General features: G+C 44.5%; 1 protein-coding gene across 2 annotated transcripts in view; it reads left to right on the top strand.

Annotated features, from left to right (window-relative positions):
* The window catches only part of LOC126536211 (probable G-protein coupled receptor No18), a 135200-nt gene that overhangs the window by 44231 nt on the left and 65741 nt on the right, over nt 1–25228 (top strand). The window contains exon 2 of one of the 2 annotated variants that reach the window (XM_050183096.3): nt 17681–17748. The exons of the other annotated variant lie outside the window; for it this stretch is intronic. The gene's annotated coding sequence lies outside the window, so the exon portion shown is untranslated. The remainder of the gene's footprint in view (nt 1–17680; nt 17749–25228) is intronic. 2 annotated transcript variants of the gene reach the window in all.

The following is a 25228-nucleotide window of genomic DNA, read 5'->3' as shown; positions in this document are numbered from 1 at the left end:
ATCATGATGTCGAACATAACGCTAACAAATGCAGCCTGCCAGTGGCAAACAACACTGAGGATTGGAAATGTTTGTGAACTCAGTCCTTATTTCTGAAGCGACGCCCGTTATTGGTCACTGCTCTGGCCATCGTCTTGCTATCATACCAATCGATATCATGAGTGGTTGGTGGCTGAAAGGTTGCGAAAGAGGGAGCGCCTTCGTTAACAGGTTTTTGAATTAAGGAACTTGGTCCGCATTCATTATAAGGCGGTCCGTACGTTATAGCGTTGCCTAAGAACAGACATTAACCAGTCGTAGTAACATAAAAAACCCTTAATCAAGGCGACCAGAGAAGCATAAGTAATTCTTTCGAATAGAAAGCTTCGTGAATGTGGCCCTAGGTACCGAGCAAAATTTCCCGGCAAAATGCTTCAGTACCAAATACTAGTACAAAGAAAGAAACATAATACACGGAGTGCCTCAGACTCCGTATAATATGCGCAATTGGCGTTGCGCTACGCATAAAGAACACAAAAGCTTTACAAGAGTGTGCACTTTGCGCGGCCGCTACGTAGTTCGTAGCTATAACACCTACGTCTCGCGTACCGTCTGATGCTGTTCCATCAGACGAGGTGACCTCTTAAGGACGCCGTATCATCTATCGCCAAGCCATTTCCTGTCTATAGGGTCCTCTTTATTTCTAGCAATGATCTTTCACAAATCAATCAATCAAACAATACAGAATACATAGTGAGACAACCTCCCTGCTCAGGCCATTATTGTGACATTGTTAAAACGTACACTAACACTGTTGGTGGCATTAGCCTGCTCTACGGAACTTATGAGCAGAAGTGCAGCGGTCCGAAAGAGAAAGAAAGAACTTTACGCGAGTAAATATAGGTTCCAAACACGCTGGCATTATTATGACGCCAGCATCACGTAGTGGCAAGTGCTGAAAACTCAGCCTGAAGGTCTCGGTGGTCTCTTTCCTTGACGCTAACCAAACTCAGTACAGCCGTTCTCGGCCTTCCTCCAGACAAGCCAGGAAGCGACGCAGTTCGAAAAAAATCGTTCCGTCAGCACCACCCTGATCGACTGCAGAAACGACGACGCATGCGGAATGCAAGCGCACGCTTGACCCGGCGCATGTCGGGGAAATTCGACAGATGGAGCGTGTCACGACCGATATGTTCAGACTCGGCGCACCCCGGCTCATATATTATGCGCTTCTGAGAGATGTGTCACGCGGAGCAAGGGAAGTGCGATCTATTTCGATATGTAGTTTGCCTCGTTGTGCGCTTCTATGGAACTCGTCGACTTTAGCGAATCTTGTGGAAATAATTGCGGGGAAGAAAGTGGCTCGACTGGAAGCACGCAATTCGGAAAGTGAACTTCTCTCGCGTGCCATGTGTGAGTTTGTCGTTCAAATGAATTCGAGAACGCTCTGGTCCTCAACCAAAGTGTCGTTCGTCCACGTCAGAGCGCGCACTGAGTGTGCATACGTGTCGAGCTAATGTTGCTCTACACCTCACATTGAGAATAAGCCGCTTCCATAGAGATCCACTTGCTATAGTTTTATTTTTTTTCTCACTCTAAAGTCGTCGGAAGTACGCGAAGATTCTTGAAGACATCTGGAAGGTGGTATCGTCATAAGCGACATTTCAGATGTAAGTATTTTGTAAACATGGCTTGGGGAGAAGCTTGTCATATATAAGCAATATTCAATAACTTCTTCATAGCAATATTCAGCAGGCATAGCAACCAACGTTTTCGCGTGACACACTCCTAATGCTACAGAAAAGCTAATACTTCATTTGTATAATGGCGCCGGAAGTGTGGTCGGAATTTTCGCTGCGAGCAGTCCTCGTAACATGATCGCTCGGAGAGCTTGCAGAAAAGGCCAACACATGCATTTTACATACGCGGATGCTCAGTATCGAAAATTGTTAGTAACGAAGGTGGAGATAACCAAAAAGCCTTTCTGCGCCACGAAGTGACCAGCTGAGACGAATGATGAGGTAAGACCCTCGCTGATTACTCTAGCAGTCATAACACATTTGCAAGACAAGAGGACAAATTCGGGCAGACTCCGTATTTGTGTTAGGACCAAGATGTGCAAAAGTAAATACGCAAAAAACAATATAAGCGCCTAACTTCCATAAAGGGTAACTTGTACGATTCCTGTTGACATTTGACGCACGTAAAGAATACGAAATGAATCGGCGAAAAACTGGACATTGCTTTTTTGACAATGCACATACCATACTAAAAATATTTTCCTAATCACATTCCCGCAACAGCTGCTCGTACCAACAAAGCTAAAGTCATAAAGGAAACTAAACATTAAGAACTGAAAATCGGTCACATCTTCTGGTAGCGGTGAGAGTAATGAAAATGTTTTCTATCTGACCTACCTGCCTTTGATTTCAGCTTGCTGAAATGGAATAGAATTTTAGGAATAAAGATATGGAGATGGTAGTGCGCTTGCAAGGTACACACACAAACTTCCATTTTGTGGCGTTAAGCTGCATGAGCCACTGCGTACACTACGTTTCGATGGTCTCCAGGTCGCCCAGTAGCAACAGCTGATGGTTGTTTGAAGTTATGCGGCGATACAACGCGAAGTCATCCGCAAAATTCATTACCAAATACACGAAGGAAGATTATTGATGAGAATTAAAAACAAAAGGGGTCTTAGGACCAAACGTTCTGGAGCTCCTGAGAAAACACCTTGGTGTTTGGGAAGAGAGAGAGATAAAACTTTATTATGTCCTTGATGGGGTTCAGGGGTGGCGGGGGTCGGGAGACTAACCCCCAATCCCCCCCCCCCCCCCCTTCCTCAGACGGCGGCCAGTCCTTGCTTTCTGGCGGTGTCTTCGGTCATCCGGACGGCCCAGAGCTGCTCCTCTGGGTCCAAGCTGAGCAGCAATGTCTCCAACTGCTCGGCCGTGGTTATGATGCGTGTGTTAGTGCGGGAGGTGTTGGTGGGTGAGGCTTTGGGGCATTGCCAGATAATATGATCGAGGTCAGCGCGGGCCTTGCACGCTTTGCAGACTGGGGAGTATGCATCGGTGTACATGCGGTTGTAAAGCATGGGGTTCGGAAAAGTTCGTGTCTGAAGGAGTCGCCAAGTGGTCGATTGAGACTTATTCAGTGTTTTGTGTGGTGGGGGGTAGCGCAACCGCTCTCTGCGTTAGTGCAGGAGAATTTCTCTGAACGTGACCATTCGGTCCCGCACGTGACCGCGATGCAGAACAGAGGGCTGGTCGGCATCGGAAGACGCAGGAGAAGGATGATGCGCCCAGTGTGCGAGAGCTCGGGCGGCTTCCTTTCCAGCCAGACCCGAGTGACCAGGGGCCCAGATGATCTGCACGCGGCGTTGCCTTGAGGGAGGAGTGCCAAAGAGAATCTTCTGCGCTTGGGGTGCTATCAGTATAGTTACGAATGGCCGTTTTTGAATAGCTGATGATGCAGTGTGCATTGGTAGCTGCGTAGGCCAAAGCGATGGCCGTTTCTTCTCCTACTTCGGGTTGCGTGGTGAATATTGATGCGGCCGCGGCACAGTGCCCGATCACAGTAAACTACGAGTGGTGAGTAAAGGAGCAACGGATCCAGGACGAGGATGAAGTCCGAGGTTTGAAAGTTTGATCGTTAGTCGTTCATGAGGCACACGATAAAAGGCTTTAGAGAAGTCTTAGTAAACTGCGTCAGTTTGGAAAAGTGAGCCAAGATATACGCGGAGGTATGTGGTGAATTCGAAAGATGAGTTTCGCATGAATGTCCTAATCGGAGGCTACGTTGATTGCGGCAAAAGAAGGAGTTTGCTTCGTGACGGGATGCAATGTTAGAATTATGGAGTAGAGACGTTTACAGGTGAGTACGGAGCACCAACTTAGTGAGAAGCAGTATGCAGAAAAGCTGCACCTGGAGAATGGTAATAACTGAATAGAATACGTGAATGCAAATACACGAAGTTTCACGTGTAGGTTATTAAATGATACAGAAATCTCAAATCTCCAAACGGTGCACCTGCTCAGGAAGACTTTCTCAGTGGTTGGGCAATGTTGTCAGCGTTTTCGCCTGGTTTGACAGTATGACTTCAACGAATGTACTCGGAGATCCCCTACAGCAAATGTTGGTTAGTGCGCACAAACGCAATCCTATTGCACGGATGGTCCCTGAGAATGCCATAACACTGCGCCCACGCAATGCAGTGAACCAGGCATGTCGAGAATAATAAAACAATTGTCAGTTATTAGGCCGCATATTTCCACAGCCGCATTGGGTGCCTGGGGAACAGGTCTTTCATTCGCCGCCATCCCCAGCATCTGGCGAAAATGCGGAGAACTTGCGCCGCAGTGAGAAACGACGTATGGGGGAAGTGCGTGGCGAGCTGGTGCAACGCGTGCCAATAACGCCAGCCGACTGCCCTTGCCCTGCACAATCCACGCGGGGAAGGGGGGTCTCGCGCGGTCGTTCGTCGTCTGTATGGTTTATTATGGCGGACCCGTCTACATAGTGCCAATGAGAAAGGCCGAACATCCATGCCCACCTGAGGTAAGACGTTTGAATTGCCTCGACGTAGTGAAGGCTGCAGCTTCGTTTGCGTTGTCAAGTTTGTTCAGTCCTTTGGTTCTGTTCTTTTTCTTCTTCTTTCTGCCGTCGTCGTCAGGTGTCGCGAGGTCAGTCATTATTAAAGGAGCCTGCTGAGTTACGCCCAATCGGAGTCGCAATTGAGTAAGGCAAAAATGCCTGCAGCTCTCTTAAGGTTGAATTTATTAGTTGTACGAAAAACAAGGCACAAGTCCTTTTATATAACACGCCATCATTGTTATACTTACGCAGACAAAGGAGACGCTAAATATGCAAGAAACGGGAAGAAGATTAAACATTCAAGCATAGTTACATTGTGAATGACGAAAAGTGGACTGCCATGAACTAGCGGTAGCCTATTTTGCGTTGCCACTAGCCTCAAAAATGTTGAAAGAATATTATCAACGTAAGAGGTTATTTCAAATCAGAACTACAACATTCAAAAGAACTCAAAAGTATGTAGAAGTGTGCAATATACGTGTTCGTACGCAGGCTTCAGGGAAGCGCTGCAATAATGGTTCTCGGGTTGGCAAATTGCCGTGTGGTATTATAATATATTTGGAAAGAATTTTGCCATAGCTATTCATTTTTACCCAGCTGAATCGCATAGGTTTATTTAGGAAACTGCATTGCGGTAAAGCGTAGCCACAAAGTTGAAGAAACCGCGGTGTTCGCGTGCGAGATGATTGCCGTAAACGCTGCGCTCAAGAAATCTACCTAAATTGATGGCAAAATTTCAATGATGCGTCCGCGAAGCATCATATTCCCATGTTTTCTTTGTTGCGTCACGACTCCAAGTTGTTTCATCTTTTGTGTATCAGCGTTCAGTTTCTCGACAACGAAACTATCGATCAAGGACACATACGAAGACACTAATCACGATGACTTCAATAGCAATCACGAACCCGAGAAACGTCGATCATTTACGGCCTTGACGACGTGCCCAGTATTCGGAAGATTATAGCACTGTCGTATACGTAGATTAGATTTGTCCTGAAGCTATATGTATTTTCTTAGAACTCCATACATCGCCCCACCAGGCTCTCCCTGAACGTTCTTCGCAATAAACGGCAACAGTGGAAACCGGCGGCAGAGTTCGTACATGTCGTAAAATCATCCTAGCATGGTTCGCACTTAACCGACGTCTCGTCACCAGCACAGAAAGCACCGCAGTGTGCTTCATCGAAGACTCGTAGGATTCCGCCGCAGGACACTGAAAGACACTTGAAACCTGCTTTCTTCGCCTCGACAACACTTTACTGTCCGGCAGTTTTCGGCCGATGCACGTCGTATAGTTGGCAACCACACTGTGGCAGAATGATGTTCCCGTGGGCGATTTCTGCGCGGCGGCGCCCAGAAGAAGGATATAACGACCCACGACATCAGGTCCTCTGCGGGAAATGTTCTGCTCGCTTTTACGGCCTACCATGAACATGGAACCAATTTCACCCCAGCGCAGTTTCGATCTGATGTGATGCAAACTGACAAGTATGAACGCAGAAGAACAGCCTCCAGACGTGCGGCTAAATAAGGGATAGTTCGCGGCCACAATTCCCGGCGGCTAGTGCGTTTGTCGTATGCAGTCGTCGAAATGGGTCTGCTTTTAGACGAAACAAACACTTGCGCGTGACAATGGGAGATGCAGCTACGCAATACACAAGACTGCAATTCGGTACAGTGTAAAGCATATTGAACAGATACATATATTTGCCTCATGAAGTTCCAGAAATTAGGCTTTGAAGAAAAAGTGTTTTTGGGTGAGTTCAGATTTCGAGGGTTCATGAAATCTGGGTGGGCAACAACTTTCATCTCGCAAATTAGATAATTTGAGGCCTTCTAGTGTGCGCAGGACAACGAAACAGGTGACAACACTTAGCTTGGAATGAAGACGACGCACCACGTTAGCGTATGAAGCGATAGCGTTACCTATGAAGCAGTAATAATGCGTAAATAGAAAAAGAAGGCTCCCTTTGAAGTCAGATGTGCTCGAGCAGTCTGCGCGCGCCCAGAACCGAAAACGAAAGTGCAGCCTTGCACAACAAAAATTGTAGGCTGATACCGGAGATAGTGATGCCTAAAAGTGTGGCTCGATCCCTAGAGTAGGTTATTCAGAAAAGAAATTAACGTTAAGTAAAGCAAAGACTAATTAAAGGGTTTTATGTAAGATTAAGTTGCTACTAAAGCACGGGAAGTTGGCATAGGTAAAGTTAAGGCAATTCAATGCCCAAGAAAGAAAGACAAGGTCTTTTGGGGAAGCCTCTCTTCTCTCCCGAATAAGAAACATGAAAAAAGGCTTGGAACGAATCACATGGTACACTACTGTGCCCCGGAAGACCTTGCCTTGTTTCGCGGTCAACCACTGTTGACTCCCCTTTTTTATTTTATTAGCAGCAGGAGTACTTCGAATAACATTTTTTTTAAATCACGTTGGGCGCAAGTGGGGGGATTTCCTGTGTTAGAACCCTGGCTAGCTGGTCCGGGCCAGTCCTGAGCTCAGTCCTCCTCAACCACGAGTGTTGCTACTGGCCGCACATTTTTGCACAGGTCGGCCATGGGCATGTCATAAGCTGTGGTCATGGACAAGAACTATGCAGAAATACGAATTAACAGAGAAAATGAGCCAGCGTGAAAGAGGAGAAAACGGCTCAGTGCAGCCGTGCGTGTCCGAGGGAGAGAGCAGGCAGAAGTTGTAACCAGTCACAAGAGCAGGGCAGATCACATTGTCCGATTTATCAGAGCAACCCATGTTCTCGCTATGCGTGTAGAAGGCTGGAATACACCCATCTCTTCTTTGGTGTCAATGTCCCTGCGGTGGTTCTACGCGTTGGAGTAGTGGACGTCAGTTCTCACAATACCTGCACAAAATCGAAGCCAATTTGAATATTCATCTTTTGTGAATAAAAATGTATACTATAGTATAGACACAAACTATCGTATAATAAAGAACTCTAATATCCTTCTCGCTTTTCCCGCTGAATGAGCAAAAAAAATATATTATTGCGTTTTCTACACGACAGCCGGTTTATTACAATCGCTGCGTAAATGAACTAAGCCGAATGTTAGGTGTGACAATACATGTTTGAGGAACATTAGAAGAGTGATTTTCTCGGCGTTTTGTCAGCTGCAATCCTCAACCAAAAGCACACAAAAAAGAAACAGTGTAATAAAGCACGGATTAGGCCTAAGGGTATGTAGCAGGCGTCATTTGTTTTCTGTGGGATTTACGTACTTTGTCTGTGCGGTTTCGCCACTGTCGAATAGAGCGCGACATGAGAGTATATCTCCAACGACACCCGCTTGAGTGTGAACAAAGCAATTGCCAACTTCCTTGAGATTTATTGCGCCATACTTGGAGTGCGAGTTTGCTGAAACCACTACAGTAATTCACTGCATGGTTGCGGTGATCTATCTAAAGTGTCAGCGAGCAAGTTTGTCTTGGTACAACTGGCGCCTCGAGCGATGATGGCTTACAACGTGCGCAAAATCAAATCCAGCGCATCTATTTCTTTCGCACAAAGAAAACAAAAACGCGAGAATGACCACAATCTACAGCGCATGTTGTGCAAGAAGAGTCGCTGAAGCAATGTTCCTCCAAAAACACTGGGTCGAGTTTTCGCAATAACTACAGCGCACGCACACATGGGTCAATCTTTGTGGTCGTTATTGATCGGGTCATCGGCAAAAGAACAACGGCTCTGAGAGATGCAAATGGCATGGGTGAACTTTGGGACTGTTGAGATTAGATTTCGCAATCTCCTTCACTTGACATTATCCTAATAAAACTAGCTTTTGGTGCTTACGCGGGGAGGGGCGCTGTTTCTGTCATTTACCGACGTGTGTAAGAAACGAAGTGAAGGCGTGCCCATAGAATTGTTCCATTTTTTCCCCATGTCGTAAGCCTATTAGCGAAGCCACAAAAGACAGGAGGAAACTTGTAGGGGCGCTGCGACTGCCTCCGCTGCTATTAGCGTGGACATTTCAAATTGCCATGGAAGACAAAGGAAAAAGAAATGACTGAATAAAGAAAGCTTTACTCACTTTAACTGTCTTTCCCAATCTGTGAAACGGAGTGCCCAGGCTGGCTTTCCAAAATTAACGGGGCCAGCAGTGGCTTGCCCTTAGCGTGAACACGAGTGCGGCCAATGACAACTGGCTGTCATTGAAGCAGATGAAGCGGCGAAAAACTACTTTATGGCCATCGTATAAACTAAGCCCAGATAAAGAAGTGTACTACCAGGTTTTCCAAAACATTGATCTCCCTAAGCATATAGCGAATTCCAAAAGAACATGCTGTTAGGCTTGTTGGTAACACATCTCAGACAATTAAAAGAACGCAAATATATGCATTCTCGCTATCACGCGCACACCTACGCGCGCACGAACAGCGCTCACATCCAACTGTTTTATTATTCGTATAAACCCACATTTATACAGAAAGTTAAACAGGCACGGAGTGCCACTGGATTTTCCGGCGTCCGAGAACCTCGGGAAACTATATGCCTACTCATGTGCAATGAATGCCACGACACTTGGCTGCGCGAAAAAAACGCGAGACTACCATCGTGAAATATTCCGCTGGAGTTGTTTATTCAGTTCCTCTTTCCAGCGGTTAAGTGTGCATGGGGCAAGCCGAGCGATGTTTCGACGATCGATTACGGCAGAACGCAGAAGTAAGGAATAAAGAAGATAAGTGTGCGCACTTGGTTGCGCATCTCGCATCTTGTGGCTGTGAGCCACGGATTCGTTGCGCACAGACTCTTGTCAAAATCGCAAGATATAGCAGCACCTCTGGCTCTAGAAGCCTTTTTTTTTTCATTGGAAAGAACGAGCAGCAGTCTGGTCAGTGAACCATCTGTAACTTTGTTCCCTGCGGAAATGTCGTTTGGATTGCGTTGTATTGATTATATTGTGTTGTATTGATGTAGTTTGGATTTTATGATTTGGATTAAAGGCTGATACCAATATATTCTGTCTTTGTGATTCCACTTTCTGTACAAATGTGAGCTTGCATATGAGCAATAGAACAGTTGGAAGTGAGCGCTGTGTGTGGGGGACGTATCTTGTGTGTCGGAGCGTGCACGTGTGTGTATGGTTGCGAATGAGCCCATTTTCACTCTTTTAATTATCTAAGATATAGCTAATTGTATAGTGTATGAAGTACATTTTATCAGGTATACTGAAGGATATTTCTAGCTCATTTAAATGTCCATGAAAGGTGTCTGACCAAGTCAAAGAATTGATGTTATTCATCGGCTGTTACAACTTCAAGGAATTAAGATTCAGAGGTGGAATATTATTGCTTCGTCTCGCAAATCCCACATACTCTTCTAATCGTCCTTGTTTGTCTTTCTGAGAGTTCTGGCAGTCGATTGTCTAAAGAAGTGCTATTACGCGTCTCGCGGAATTTGAAAACATAAAGAAATGTCAATGAAAAGGCAATTGTATTGGAAATGAAAGGATATAGTGACTTCAAAGAGCTTCAATAAACCTTGCCTTGGTAACCGTCAGCAGATCCGTCACTGCAGCTGCCGTGATACTTATTCTCAAGCATAGAAATGTGGTGGTTGTATGCACGTAACTTGAAAAAGGTTATTTTGTGCTGGATGATTTCACAATTGCGCAATGTCAACAAGCGCAATAGTGAGAAGAAGGAATTGTCAGTCAAAAAATATTGTATCACCAATTCGTAAATATTGGGCTGGAATAATAATAATAATAATAATAATAATAATAATAATAATAATAATAATAATAATAATAATAATAATAATAATCGTCATCATCATTATCATCATCACCAGCCTACTTATGTCCACTGCAGGACGAAGGCGCCTCCCTGCGATGACCAATTACCCCTGTCTTGTGCCAACCGATTCCAACTAGCACCCGCCCATTTCCTCATTTCATCGCACCATCTAGTCTTCTGCCGTCCTCTACTGCGCTTCCTTTCTCTTGGTACCCATTCGTCACCCTAATGGTCCAACGGTTATCTAATCTGCGCATTACATGACCCGGCCCAGCGCCATTCTTTTAGGGATATTTTAGGGAGGTCTTTTTCGGGCGGTTGGGCTATATTAATGAACTTATCAATTTCGCGGGCAAAATATAAGAACGAAAATTACGCTGCAGTTGATTTCGAATGTCTAGCTATCCTATTTTCTGAGGTGTCCGACATGTTAAATTTATGTCCTTTATTTATTCCATGTTGAAATAAAGAAAACAAACCATGAAAAGCATTAGCCTGAGGACAGTTTATATTTGTAGAGGTACCAAAACTCCTAATAATCTCATGGGAGAGTTGACACCGCGTCATGGTTTGCAGCTACGAGATCAGCAAAGGCAGGCGCACGCGCACAGTGCATACTATTGTAAGATCATTGTGCGCTAGACTATCCGATAAGGCTGCGCATAACCTCTGCGTAACCTCGCATAGACAAACTAGAGAGCGAGCGATGGAAGACATTCTGTGAATCACCGGACTCTCGCTAGCCGCTTTCACATATCTGGAGGACAGTCCGTGGTCTTTGTTCATCCCCGCAACAGTGACACCCATTCGCATCTTTGGCCCTCCATCTTGGCGAAACTGAGCTTGGTGTGGCGGAGGAATTCTGTGCGAGAGTCACTGGCGAGATTGTAAACACCAACGTTGATGTACTAGAAATGGACGCGTCCTTTACCATGGAAGAACTAGAAGCTGCCCTGGCCATTTCTAAACGATCATCCTCTCTGGGCTCTGACTGCGTCACCCTGGGACACCTTGGACAAGAGGCAAGAAGAGCGCTTCTGAACAGTTTCAACAACTCATCGCATAGAAGTACAGTTCCCTCGCAATGAAAGTTAAGTCAGCCGGTACCGTTACGAAAGCCGGGAAAATCTTCGTTGGACTTGGCGGCATATCGCCCTATCGCTCTGGCCAGCTGCTTCGGAAAGGTGATGGAAAGGATGGTCCTTGCACGTCTAGAACGGTATCTCTAGCGTTAAAATATCTACCCCGATTCCATGGCAGGCTTTCGTTGGGATCGTTCCTCAATTGATAGCGTCATTGAGCTGACAACATTTGTGCAAATGTGGAAAAGTCGTAAGTGCATATGAGTTGTGCTCTTTCTCGACGTGAAAGGCGCGTATGACAACGTTGCACATGATGCTGTCATCAACTCGCTTGAGAATATTGGAATCAGTGGCCGCATGCTTCGCTGGTTATCCGACTACATAGCTCGCCGGTCGTTTTTGTACAAACAGAAGGTGGCCCCACAGCTGAACATTACACTCACTGCGGCGTGCCTCAAGGAGTACTATTGAGTCTCACATTGTTCAATGTTGCACTCATTGGACTAGCTGAAATGTTACCTGAAGTAATCTACCTCTAGATGGCTCAGTGACTAGTGAATGAGCACGAGGTCGCGGAATTGAATCCCGGCCACGGCGGCCACATTTCGATGGGGGCGAAATGCGAAAGCACTCATGTACTTAGATTTAGGTGCACGTTAATGAACCCCATGGTGGTAGAAATTTCCACAGTCGTCCACTACGGCGTGCCTCATAATCAGAAAGCGGTTTTGGCACGTGAAACCCCATAATTTAATTTTAATGTACCTCTCGATATACGCAGATGACATCTGGCTTTGGACTACTGCGGTCACTTGTCTTCAAGTTCAAGCGCGATTGCAGCGGGCAGCAAATTTGACATCAGCATACCTTCAAACACACGGCCTGACTGTATCGACCGAGAAAGGTGCATTGATTGCATTCACACGTAAATCTATGGGGACGAAGACAAAGTTTTTCGTGCTCGGTTGGTGGCTCTCTTCTGGTGCTGTAGTTTTTCTGTATTTATGTGCTTTTCGTGGGCCAGTAACAGGCAACGATGTTTGTGCTGAACCCTGAAAACTCCTGGTCTGCTGGGAGATCCTCCCCGCAGAGCTTTCCATGGAAGATATGGTCTTGGGCTCGTCTGGTGGCCAGCACAGACCACCCGCGGCTCAGAAGTGGCTCAGCTCTGCAGTAGGATCTGAGGCGGCTGATTCTTAGCTTTCTGAATCAAGATCGGAAGATTCGGATGCTTTCATACATGCCAAGCACCGTCGTCCAAGATGGATGTCTCCGGCATCGTCATCAAGGGAAGCGACTATCATATACAGCAGCATCAAGACTACGACATTGGCTTTCATGCTCATCTATGCGATGGTAAGCCTGAATGCTATCTCCGGACAGAAACTTCATTTCTTCTTGAAACTTGCCCCTGGACTGATCGAAGAGGTCCGCGTGAACCCCTATAAAAATGTCATTGCCGTTGACACAACAGACGATAAGATGGTGCAAAGTTTGCTTGGTTTGTCTGAAATCTGTGGTGTGCACACGCAGTCCTGCATACCACAGGGTACGCATATAGCAGCTGGTGTCGTAACTTATGTCGCATTGGATCGCAAGGATGACGTTTTTAAAAGCGCGATCGTTTGCACGCCACCGTGCAAAATAATTAGCGTTCGAAGGCTGGGCTCGTCAAAGTTTATGAAGATACTGTTTGCCTGTGGAAAGCTACCTAGTCAAATAAAGGCCGGACTTGCGCGCTATCCTGTTGGACCTTTCGTACCATGGCCTCTACAATGTCATAAGTGTTCTAAGATTGGTCATGTTCAGGGCTTTTGCAGCAGAGGTCTGGTCTGTGTCAAATGCGGTAGGAACCACCATGCAGATTCCTGTGAAAGTCAGGCATATCGGTGCCCTAACTGGAATGGTGAACATTTGGCAACGGATAAAGGATGTCCCTCATTGAAGACTTAACTAAAGACACTAAGAGGGAAAGCCGAAAACAAGGCAACAGGAGATGAAAAAGGGTTGAAATCTGGGCCAGTTGGTACATACTTGAACGAAAAAAGCAGTCAATAACACAAAGGACAAGAGGAGAGGTTCACACCACAACGACTGGACTGATAGTCCAGTCGTTGTGCTGTGAACCTCTCCTCTTGTCCTTTGTGTTTTTGACTGGTTTTTTCGTTCAAGGAGATGGAAGCTTCCGTCACCGTAGTGCTGCTCTAGCGACTGGAAAAGCAGCGCGTTCAAAGAATGACAAAGACACAACGCATCAAAAAGTAGGAGGGCGGACCTTCTGCCTCTCAGGCTCATCGTGACCAGCGCTGCCATCGAAATTGTCGGAACGAGTCCCTACAAACACTCCAACCACAGTGAAAAGCACTGAAAACACAGTACCTAAACCGGTCTCAGCCAACGATGATGTACAACTTGTCAATCTTCTGAAGATGCTTGTCAACGTCATGAGATTGCTATCGCTGTTCGTCAGAAACCAGCAATGTCAGCCGCAGAGAAACTTTTGGAGGCCCTGATTCTAGTCCTCGACGGCCTCCGCTAGACGCTTTACCGGAACAAATTTTAACAGTTGCCAACAGCTTCGCCCCTCTGTGCTGCAATGGAATGTCAGGTCGATGCGACCATGACATGCTGGATCTAGTACTTCGAGTCATTGCTATGAAGACTCCACCAGACGTTATTGCGTTTCAGGAAACTAATGTAAGGAAATACGAATATCGATTGCCAGGCTTCGTGGTGGTCCACAGTAACACTCGATGCGCGGAACCAGCTTGTGACTCTTTCCATTGTGTGTATGCGGCGCATACGTACAATTCTTCAAAACCATCAGTGTGCGTTCGTGCTGACTAGGATTTCACGGCTCTTGACACAGATTGCATCTGTGACATTGAGTTTGAGTGAGCAGCTGCTACTGTGAGCATCAGGGGTTTGTCTACGACGGTGGCAAGTATATAAAACAGGCCTACACGTTCTTCGGATACCTCACTACCTGAGTGCCTAGTGTCTCGGTGTGGTGCATCGATTGTGTTATGCAATTTTAATGCCCACCTGGCTCCAATGGTAAATCGCTTCTTGATCGTCTCATTCACCGCCCGTTACCTCGCATGGGAAAAATGGCAGCATTATTTGTGATTATCACTGAGATTTCTGACCATGCTTCAGTTACGCATCCGCCTCCTAAAGATATCACGAAATACGAATTGGCAATTTAGCTCATAATCCCTGACATACACAAGAAGTCTGATATACCTGTTTCGGCAGTATTCTAATTGGCTCAGTCTCACATATCCGAAAGATTTCCAGATAATCGTCAAGTATTCACAGATGCATCTGTATACATCGACGGTGAAGGCGCATCAGCAGCTTTTTTCTGCTCTTCGACTCAAGTGTGGCGTACCTTTCAAGTACCTTATCCAACTTCGTCAACAACTGCGGAGCTAGCAGCGATTAATGTTGTACTGAAATACGTGCAAGAGGAGTTAACCACATCGAAGATTGCCCTCTTTACGGACTCCCGCGCTGCCCTTAGGAGTTTACAACGCAGTCAGATTGGTTTCCCAGTTGTGAGCACCATTACTGACTCTGCAAACAAAATTTCATAACGTGGGGTACCTATCGTTGCACAATGGATAATTTCACATGTAGGAATCGCCAGAAATGAAAAGGCTGATCGACTGGCTTCAACTTGCGCTCATAACAACTGTCTTTGCCCTGCAATTTTGTGCAAGCTTGATGACGCTCGTCAGTTGATTCTTCGCCACCTACTCGAGCAGCATTCAGACCAGCGCGTCGCAAATGGAAAGTTCCCGTTACGTGTGCGCGGTCGAGGCTAGCCTCGTCACGCTAGAGCGCAACTACTCAAGCTGAGGGCTGGCTGCGTGAACGTGCGCGAACGTTTATACAGACAAGGACGTGTGGCCAGTCTATCGCCTACGTCTTGCGGCTTGTGCGAGACACGTCAGCACCTGATAATGGAGTGTCCCGCTTTCAGTGCGCCGCGCATGTCGCTATTGAAAGACTGTCACATCCTTGGCTTGCGGTGTACGACACTCGACGAATGTTTGTACCCCAGTGGTTGTGCGTCGCGACGTGATCAGGCTCATCCTGCTCTACTTGCTTTTCTAGGATTAACTAAGGTTCACGTTTGTAGCGTCGATACTATTTCTTTCATTTACCATGCTGTAGTTGCGTGACCTTCAGTGACCAGTCCTACTCTGTCATCTCTACTGTGTGTTCTACCTTACTCTTTTAGATTTGTCGTGCTGCTCTTTCTTTCCTCTTTCCTCCCCTCCTTCTTATTTTGCATTTCTGTGTTGCTATCACCTTCCTTCTGAAGAGTAAGCAGGCGTTGGGCCCCTTCCGGTGGCAGTTGCCAGCCTGCTCCTCGCTTTTCCTTCCCTATAACCACTTGGCTTGCGTGCCATCACAGAGACTTCGTGCAACATTTTTTGAAGTAATAATCACTCATACAGATTGTCTTCCCTTAGGATACATACCAGCAGCAAGGCCTTCATTGCTGCCAACATTGTTCCGAACAGCCTCAGGTGCACCTAAGCATTCCGGGTGCGAAGAAGAAGGCCAATCACCCAAAAATAGCTCTGAAACAGATGACGCTGCTAATAATCAATGAGGCATACGGGGAACGAATACACATCTATACCGATGGTTCAGTCTCACCTACCAGCTCTTCAGGTGCCGTTGTCATTCCGGCTATGAAAACCACAATGAAATTCAAACTGTCACACGTGACAACATCAACAGCGGCAGAGCCTGCTGAGCTGCGTGCTGCTGTCAAATGCCCCCTGCAAGAAACACCTCAGAAATAGGTCAACTTTTGCGACTCTAAGGCCTATATCATTTTGCCCATTTGACCTATATCATAGGATGCATGAGCAGCTGACATAAGGAATAACAGAAGACCACCATGAAGCTATCGCTAAAGGGCATGAAATAATATTCCAGTGGCTACGTGGACATACCACAATTGCTGGTAATGACCTCGCTGACGAAGCCGTCCGGTCTGCCCATCTGGAAGCGTGGCCAGTTCAAATCTCCTAATCCAGAACCGACGTTGCAAGAACGCTTCATATCGTGGCTAAATCAATGACACACACATACTGCTCTTCTCCCAACCTCCCGAAGTGTCATCTTCATAGGCTTGATCTATCCTTACTGCTACAAGTGCCATCAAAACTTTCCTGCTCTGAGGCGGCAGTATTGTGCCACCCCTGGCTTGAGGTGGCATTTACGAAGGCCTACCCATTCCGCAATGAAATGGGATACGCCCATGTACGACTCTTGTGGAGCCATAGAAACCATTGAACGATGTACATCCTATGTCTCTGTCCCCAGTACGACGTCGAGCGTGAAGCCCTCCGGGCAGCACTGAACCAGCTGGACTCTAGACCATTTTCGGAAATGAAGATCCTTGGACCATGGCTGTACGAGTTGATAGCACAGAAAGTCACGAAAGCACTGTTTAAATACCTCAAGTTGACAGGTCTTGGTAGCCGTGTGTAGACTCGGTGCGAACCTTCAAATGTGTGCGAAACTGTGCTCTCTCTATCTTCTCTCTCTCCCTCTTCGTCCCTATACCCCTTCCCCCAGTGCAGGGTAGAGAACCGCACTCGCATCTGGTTAACCTCCCTGTCTTTCCTCTCTTCTATTCTCTCTTTCTCTCTCCCTCTCTCTCTTTGCGGGGCGCAATGCTCACACGTGCTCCTGCGCACACAATGTTTACAATAGGCGGTTGTAAACGACAGATGAACTGATCAACAACTGGGGCCCCTTTACTGCGGGTTCGATGAAATTTCCTAACAGACGATGATCGGGCACTAGGACGCTCTGTGCGCATGTGACTAGCCCCGGTACATTCGCAGGTGCACTCAGTGATGCTGCGCTAACCGACGTGAAGGTCGGTGCTCCCGTAAATGTATAAGGTATGGGAGAGTTGTACAATTCAAACCAGCATGTGCACTGAAATATTATAGACAATCATTGAATACCTAAGAAACCTCGTTTCCTGAAAGAGGTCTGTTTTGTAAGTGCATGCCTTGCAGTCGATGCCGTGCAAGTGCAACTTGTGGAGACAATAAAAAACTATGCTGTGCACCTGGTCTACACGTAGAAATTGTATACTACATTCGAGATCGTTCGGTATTTTACATTGAATAGGGGAGCGAATGATGCGCAATGTGCCGTACTTTCCTTTCCCTCTAGTTTACTCGCTCTTTTGTTTTCCTTTTTTTTCACTGGTATTCATTATCTCCCTCTATTTTAGGCTTCTTTTCTGCTCGACGACTGATAAACAGGAGCCAAGTCACCCGTTCAATCCATCCTTTATCACAGGTGAGCGATGCCTTGCTTCTACGCAATACTGCTTCACAGCCAAGAACTTTGCTCACTCGCTTTCTGGTCATATGTGGCGAAATATATATTTACAAATGATACGGCAGATATTTCTCATTGAAATAGAGGCGTCACGTTAAGAAGGAAGCATTTGAAGAACAGCTCACGAATATTAACGGTGAAAGATACACTATGCATTTTGTAATGATCATGGTGCTCAATCAAAAGCTGTCGCTGCAGTCAACGTTTTCCTATCTATCACTACTAAACGCCCTCACACTTTTTTTTTTTTGAACACCAAATTACCTCGCCACTTTCGACGCACCAGGCTAATGTGTGGCTCCTCCCCGTTAAGGGGGATGTAGTGTAAGCTATGCGTACATAAACGAGGCCAAGGGAAGCCATTGCTGTTATCACCAACACGAGTCGCTCTGTCGAAACGTTCGCTGCAACGACATTTATTGTTCGATCATTGCGGACCAATTGAAGCTTCAATTCCTATGACTGGCTCTCTTGCTTGGATTATGCATTGTAGTTATTTCGATTGCATTGTAATGGTAAGATGCAGCAGATATAAAAATCAAGGCAATACTTCTTAAAATATGCAATTGGATATGTTTCCAGCTATAAGGTATAGGCGAAAAGCGACCTGGTAACAGCAGAATGTGTTTTTTTCTCTCCTTCTATGAGAACAAATTATCAGAACCTCTGAAATATGTTGAAAATTATGCCTCGAAGGACCGAAAAATGTATAACGCCTACCTATACGTACACTCAGTGTCACGAAAGTTCCAGTTGGTAATGCACTTTGAAAAATGCATTCCTCCAACATTGAAAATGCTGGCATAAAAAGAAGTACATTCTACACAGAGATGGTGCCGTTTGCTTCCGCTCGCGTGCATCATTCCATGCAATTTTAAAAAAATAATTGCAGAGTGACTAGATTTCCCGACGGATTGCGTCGAAATTCGATGGACCGAAAATTGTCCTAGTTAGCGGCACTTGAAGGAGGAAAAAAAAAAAAAGAAAGGGAGAAGACAGGGGTGTCAACCTGAAAAGCGTCTGGCTGGCTCGTTTGAAAATAGTTTTCAAATGTTGAAATCGTTTTGTTAATGAAGTACACAGGCATATCTAATGGGCTACGAAGGAAAAATTAGGCTTAAAAAACTAGCAGCTGCAGAGTACCTAATGCTTCCATCACGTCATTCGCTGTTATGTATACATGTATAAAAAGCAGGTGGCGGTCCCTGACAGCCACAGTTAGGCCTGTGAATTTTGCGACGGAACGTTCGTATGGCAGTACTATGTCATGATATCTGTTTTTGGTATAGATTTTTTTCTGGTTCTCTATTTAGTTTTCTCTTTTGATTAGTTTCTGTTTAATATGCTCGTCTGAACCCGTATTCACAGAAAAAAAAAAGCCCTTATGCTAGGATCGTTCACAAAGCAAATATTAGCAAATCACGTCGATGAACATAGAAAAGCGAGGGTGCCTGTTACTGGCAAAGAGCATTTCCGAACAAGTCTTTGTGAATTCGCCTCTCTAAAAACTTACCACTTATGACAGCGCAAAGTGGATGTTAATACTAAATAGAGAGAAGACAGAAACGAACATCAAGCCTAAAAAGGGAAAGTAGCATATGTATCAGGAATATTCAACGAATGTAAAAGCTGAGATTAAGGAAAAATGAAGAAACCGCAGAGCAGTAAAAAACTCGATTAATGTGGCTGGTCTACACAATCAGCGGCAGCGTCCGGAAGCAGTCCGCATTGGTTTTTTTTTTCACCCAAACGAGACCTAATACGTTGATTGCGTTGTTAAGACGTTTCTTTTATTGCAACGTAATCCTCGCATCCCAATCGTTCAAAATGTCCCCAAGGCTGCAGCCCTCAGTGCGTGTCTTGAGGTGTAAGGCAACCGAAAATCATGGTGTCATAAAGCTTCAGACTCTTTAGAAAATGTTGCCGTTACACAATGCCGTTATTCTCGGTCTAAAATATGTTTGAATTTCGGACAGCTGTAACCACACACAAAAGCTACACGAAGAAGCAACACTATGACAAGAGCGGGAAGTAATACGCCGAGTGACAGGATAAACGAAAACACTATAATATCTGCGTGATGACGTAAGTTCACTTTTAGTGTTTTGACAAAACTTTTGAGTAGACGGCGTCATAAAACGGTTATGAGTTAAGACAGAAATTGCGTCCCACTAAGTGCACTTTAAGAAGAACAATTCTGATCTTTCTTGCCTTTTTCTTTCTTTATTTCGGCAACTAGGTACTTGTTCGTAAGAGTAATGTTCCGGCCTATGTAAATATTTTCAGGGGAGCAAGAGGGCATAAAATACAAATTAAAAGGTCCCACTAGACTGAAAAGTCGGTAAGTCAAGGTGCGTGCTGAATTTGTCGGGGCATGACGTTTCTTTACATGTCCCCTAAAAATTCAAATGAATTAGTACAGAAGCGCTGCGTCTAACGCCACAAGGAAGTAGCAATAGTGAATATTATTTTTCTACTTAGTGCTTCAATGGCATTCTGCATTTTTTTGTGCAAGTATTGGCAGAAAATTACCACAAAAGAACTAAAAAAGAAAGAATTTGGGAGCTGTTATCTCTGGGCCACGCCAAGACTAACATATCAGGTGAAGCACAGCAACAGCAAGAAGAAAATTACCAAGGTTCTTCCACGATCAGAGCTCTCATTCTCGCTAAGTTAGGAAAAAGGGAATTGAAAAAAAGAACCAGAAAACATGACGGATGTGCTTACTTTGATTCTGGCCAGATTTCTGAAGTGTCCATTTATTGACTGCAAGTAATTAGGCATGGGCGGCTACAAAACCAGTATGGTGGACGATGAAAAGATGTAAAAAGTTAGATTTATTTTTGCACTGCATCGATACTGTTAAATGAAGCTAGATATTAGCGAGGCTTATACTGGAATTTGGCGAATATCGGGTAGCCGGAAACGCTTTCTGATTATTCGAGCGGGATACCTAATTACTCCCCATGTATTTGTGAAGTGCGGTCGAGCTAAACATATTTATGTGATTGGCAATACTCAGCAAAGGGAGGACAATATCTTAATCAAACGTGTGATTTTATAGAAGCTTCGATAGAGACTTGTAAGGATTCCTTCAAATACAAGAGATATGCTGCACCTTCCTAAATGTTTCTTTACTTCTTCCTAGATCTTGCAGTTGAACAATGCGAACGAATTCTTTCCAAAAATCACATTGTACACGGTATAACAGCGTTAAATGTACTTTTTGACGCACTGATATTTCTCCTAAACGTGCGCAAAACATTTTTTGTCCTCGACTTACGGGCATGCTACTTTACAGGATAGCTGTAGGTCTCTGAAAAAAAAAAATGTTGCTTCTATGTATTGTAGTGGGCCGAACTAGTATGTGACTGACAATTTGTTGGCTAAGAAACTCATAAAAAATATGTTACACTAGCATATAGGCTGAATCGGTTGATTACGAAAGCAATTATAAATGTAAGTGTCGAAAATGAGCAGGGATACACAAACAGGTTTCTTTTTTAGTTGATAACGGCCATACTTTGATAGCACTTTAAACATTAACTTGAGACAGCAGGTTCGGATGGTCGTTGTAATTACCTCGTGAGCTGCTGTCGTTCTAGCAAGAAAGGGTCGACAGAGACGGGAAGTTCCACGTGCCTCTAAAGATTTCTGCGAATGAAATCTGTTTCATAATTGGTAAATAGGAGAAGAAGAAGAAGAAGAAGCGACGGAACGGATATTGCGCGAGTTCCATTTCGTTGAAAGACTTGCTAAAAAAAGCATACTTGGTATCGCAGTATGTCATAGAAAAATGTGCAGCGGAAAGCATAGGTAAGTGCAAAAAATTTAAATCACCAGTCTGAAAGAGGACGCAAAACCCGCAGAAATACATTTGATCCGCATGAATCGTGTTTCGCCTTCTTTTTGGAACGATAAGAAACTTGCCCGACTCCTAATTTTCCAGGAGAGTCTATTTGATCGAGGGCTACAGCGGAGTTCACGCACGGCTACCACGAACATGTAGACATATTATTTCTCGGTATGCGAGTGGGCGGCAAAGGAACTCCGGTTACGTGCTTTATAATCTAAGCTTTGAGTATGATATTAGTTAGGTGATGTGGTTAAGGCAGGTAGAATAGGAAGAAGAAGCCTTTTGGGGACAACCGAGTTAATCAAGTCCCGCCTTCCTCGAGAATTTTTTAAGTCGATCTTATTTGTTCCGTGGTGGTGTTTTGTTCTTTTACTCGGAATGCTGAATCCTGGTAGACGAAAAGCAGACTGGTGGCACTCGATAGACTCAATGTGACGTGCGTCGAGCGTGCAGTCACCACTAAATATCCAACTAGATATCGTCAGTTTATCCCTCGCTGGACAATACGCGAAGAACGCGATGCTGAAGTCTATTGATGAGCAATCGTCAAATTGCCCATTGAGCGAAAAACCCTGCGCCCATAGCAGGGAAACGGCGCCTGAAATTTATTGACTGCGACGTCACGTCACGCACGGAAATCTATGGAGTAAAGCCGGCAAGGGAGAGACGACATTGTCGCGATGTCACGTTGCCCTCGTTTTCGGAAGCCTGCATTATCCGCACGCTCTATCGTCCGCGCAAACTTTCGCTTGCGTTCCGACTTCGCCTCGGTAATTGCTGTAAAGAAATTGATGAATAAAAAAGCTGACTAAATTGGAAAGGAAAAGTGTTGGCGGCAGTGAGTTTTGAACATACGATCACACGCTCCGAAGTCGAGTGTCATACCCAGTGGGCTAAACCATGCTGAGGCCAAGCGTCTCCACGCGCTCGCTTGCCCGGGAGGCGTTCATAACTCCAAGGACCGCTCAGCGGCGTTCAATTGGACAATAATGATTTCGCATTCATAACTCATAAAGAGTGCTTACGTGTCCTCGAATATTTAAGTCCTGAGCAACAATAAACGTCGTAAATTTCCTATTGCTTCCGTCTGGAACATAGAGGAATACAGCTTGAACAGCCTCTTTACACGCGGTTCCATGATTGCGCCCCATTCATAAGCGTTGCATTAAACGTATGTATGTTATTAAAACGTTGATGAACATGGCAACGACAAATGAATTTGCCTAACCATTGCTTTTCAGTTTTGTGCTGTTCGTGCAGCCGGGCAATTCACACCAAAAGAATGCGTAATCAATTGTACTAGTAAATGTAGTACTGATGAGATGATTATAGGAATCAGTAGTAAAGGTAAGAGCAGTGCCCGACTAAAGGTAAAGATTTTGCATGCATTCTCATATTGACACACCACTCGCAGCCTATATAAATACAATATAGTTAAGAAATATATATTTTTTAGAAATATACAGATACTGCAGCATGTCTAATATGCATCCGCTATTATTTCTCGCCATTGCCATGCGTTTACTGATTTAGTGGTCAATGCTTTCAAACTTAAAGATAGGCTAAACAGGTGGCCAGTATAGCATAGTATAGATAGTATAGTATATATAGTACAGTATTGTATACTATAGTTCAGTATATTATGCTATATGCCATGGTATATCATAGACTATTCAGTGCGAAGTTATATATATATATATTTTCTTTTTATTTGAATCACCAAAGTGCGGGCACCAGTGCCGAAGAATTTATGGCTGTAGTGCTACATCCCATGCTTGTAGGCACATACTGACGGTATTTTTCGCCCTTCATGAGCTTTCTTCAAAGCTTAGCTATAAGTAGCGTACATTGTAAAAAATCGTAATAAAGAAAAAAAAAGGGGCAAAAAAAGCTGGCATGGTAAAAAATGAGGGCGCACCTGAATCGCTGAAGTGTCTTTTAAGCGAACTCTTTTGTTTCGAAGCCCGGAAAAATGAATCAATGATGAAAGTATTACTTCTGCATCCGGTGCATTCGAAGACGAATTGCAACTTACCGTAATAAAGATCACGCCGTATATAACAAGTATATAAGACCTGGAATGGCTGGTCTTAACTATAACAGTCTAAATAAAGGTATTGATCACCAACTATTTCGAAACAACTGTAAGCACTGTACCATACATGTGTGACACCCGTATACGAACCCAACGAAATTGCTAATGCTTTTTCGGACTACTTTTCTTCCGTTTACACTAATAACAACATACATGCGCAGTTGCATAATACTTTGAGCCATACGACACAATCATTCTTCTTGTTACCAGCGACACCAAATGAAGTGTGCTCCACGATTGCTAACCTTAAAAATACAGGGCCTGGCTTAGACAATATTTGTGTCAGGCATTTAAAACTGGTTGCGCATTTAGTTTGTGACACCCTCTGCAATATTATCAACCTTATGTTTAAAGCAGGTGCATTCCCTTCATTTTTAAAAAATGCCAAGATTATTCCTGTTTTTAAAAAAAGGCGACAAACACACAGTTAATAATTACCGACCAATTGCAATTCTTTCCTGCCTTAGTAAACTCACTGAGAAATTATTTGCTAAAAGTCTTAATAACTACTTAACAAAGTTTAAATTGCTAAAGAACAATCAATTTGGTTTCCGCCCAGGAAGTTCCACGAATCTAGCTGTTCTATCTCTAACTGACTACATAAAAAAATGTATTGATTCGGGAAACTTAGTCGGATCTGTATTTTTAGACTTCAGTAAAGCTTATGACACGGTTAACCATCAAGTGCTGTTTAATAAACTTGACTCTTATGGTATAACCGGTCCTGCGCTAACATTCTTAAAAAGCTACTTACTTGACCGGCCGTACACAGTACATGTAGCCAATATTTTCTCAGTAACAAAATGTATTAACCAAGGTGTACCACAGGGATCAGTTCTGGGCCCTTTGCTTTTCCTTTTATACATTAATGATCTTCCGGATTCTCTTAACTCCACCAACTACGTTCATTGCATTTTATACGCAGATGACACAACCATATCTTCATCTGACAAATCTGTTGCTACTCTTACTTCTAAGTTAAATATTGCATTAAGTAACATTATAAAATGGTGTAGCAACAATTTCTTAGCTCTTAATCCTCTAAAAAGTAAATTTATGTTATTCAAAAGTGATCAAAGGGCCTTAACTTCTATTCCTGAAGTAAAGCTTGGAAGCCATTCAATTCCCGTTAGCACCGATGTCACTTTTCTTGGCATACATCTTGACCCTAACCTTCCATTTCGCTCTCACTTCCAACATCTCAAACAGAAGACTGCGTTTGGTATACGTGCATTAATCAAAGCTCGCCTTTATTTTTCTCGTGAGGCTCTGCTAGCGTTGTATTATGCGTTCATTCATAGTCACATTAATTACGGCATTTTTTCATGGGGAACACGTATGCTTGTCACTTATCATCAATTCAACATATCCAAAATCAGTCAATACCCATTATCACTTCTAGCTCCATGCAATCCAATGCCTCTTTGTTACTTTGCGCGTATGATATCTTGCCTATTAATAATTTGTTCCAGTTTAACATACTCGTC

The sequence above is a fragment of the Dermacentor andersoni genome, chromosome 4 (genome assembly GCF_023375885.2).
Source record: "Dermacentor andersoni chromosome 4, qqDerAnde1_hic_scaffold, whole genome shotgun sequence".
NCBI classification, from domain to species: Eukaryota; Metazoa; Arthropoda; class Arachnida; order Ixodida; family Ixodidae; genus Dermacentor; species Dermacentor andersoni.
Note: the sequence above shows the minus strand (reverse complement) of the source record. Positions and strands in the feature narration are given on the sequence as shown.